Source organism: Octopus bimaculoides, chromosome 3 (assembly GCF_001194135.2).
Source record: "Octopus bimaculoides isolate UCB-OBI-ISO-001 chromosome 3, ASM119413v2, whole genome shotgun sequence".
NCBI lineage: Eukaryota > Metazoa > Mollusca > Cephalopoda > Octopoda > Octopodidae > Octopus > Octopus bimaculoides.
In genome coordinates, this window is record NC_068983.1 from 3,380,842 (window position 1) to 3,382,648 (window position 1,807).

Genomic DNA, 1,807 nt, shown 5'->3' on the forward strand with positions numbered 1-1,807 from the left:
ATATATATATATATATATAAAGGCATAAATTTTCGGTAAAAAACCCCAACCTTGATGAATCTCTGAAACGAGAAAAAAGCGTTAAATAAATAGTTATCCGAAATTTTAACAACCATCTTTTTCTTAATATCGAAAAACTGTACACCATTTCAAACATTCTATACCTGGGTGTGGGGTGTGTCGTAATATAAGAGTCGTAAAATATATTTCTATGTAGTTGACATATTTGAAACCTTATCTGATATAGAGAGCTCAATAGCTCGGGTAGAGTGAGGCGAGGTATTTATTATATAATCATATATTCATATGTTGACACACTCATAATACACTCTCAAAAATCTGCACTGCCACGACATCAGTATAGACATGTCTACTGACAACGAAGTGTGTGTGTGTCTGTGTGTGTGTGTTTGATGAGGAAACTGGATATACACGTCTGTCTTCAACAAAGACCTCTCTTCTCATATCATATGATTACAATAACACAGACACTCACACACACATCTACATATGTATATGATATATACGCATGCGTCTATAATTATATATGCATATGTATTGTATATATATATATATATATATATATATATATATATGTATGTATGTATGTATGTATGTATATACCCATATATTTATGCACGTATGCATGAATAGAAATGCATACATATGCATATATGTGTATGTGTACGCATATGTGTATATATATATATATATATATAGATTTATATATATGTGTGTGTGTGTGTATACACACATACACACATGTATGATTATACATACGCGCGCGCACGCGTATGCATGTTTGTAATTCGTTGATGAAAGAGAGAAATGACGGTGTTATTTATTTTGCTGAGAATAGGAGAACATTTCCCACATCTGAATTGAAGCGAATAAACCAACAGACGTGTTATGTGGGTGACGTATGCCTGCTGATATTATATGATATCCATCTCCGAAACACCACCAGGCATGGTATATATCTGATATACCATGCCTGGTGGTGTTATTTGATACCTACGTCTGGTATGTCACTGGACGTGTTACATATGTGATTAAGGCGCGTGGCTCAGTGGTTAGGGCATTCGTCTCACGATCTTAAGGTGGAGAGTTCAATTCCCGGCGATGCGTTGTGTCTTTTAGCAAGACACTTTATTTCACGTTGCTCCAGTCCACTCAGCTGGCAAAAATGAGTCGTGCCTGTATTTCAAAGGACCAGCCATGTCAGATTCTCCCTGAGGACTAAGTGTACGCGCGTCTGTGGCATGCGTTGCTGTTCCCCAAGTGACGCTAAATTTTCTGCTGTTGTTTTAGTACATATATATCCTACACAAAAACTAAACGTGTTATTAATATTCGATATATATTTTGTTATGCTCTCGTTCAGCCGTTTCTCTTCGTTGTCGTTAGCAATTGTTAACTTCTGTTTGCTTACAGTCACCTAATGGGCGCAAGATGCTTACCCCATGCAAGAGAGTTCTAATTCTCAAGTAAAAACACTTCTTTCACTCTGATATCATCATGATACAAACTGAAGAATTCACCAGTTTCTTTTTTCGCGGTAAAATCTTAGGTTTTATTCTTTAGTTACTCTTTTACTCATTAGACTGCGGCCATGCTGGGGTACCATTATAAAGTGTTTAGTCGATCAAATCGACCCGAGTTCTAATATTTAAGTCTGGTCTTTTTTGCCGAAATGCTAAAACATGGGAACTCCCTCTGTGCATGGGTTAAGCATCCTGCGCCCATTCTGTTATTGTAGTTTATCATATATCAATATAGATACGTATATATCTATATATATATATAT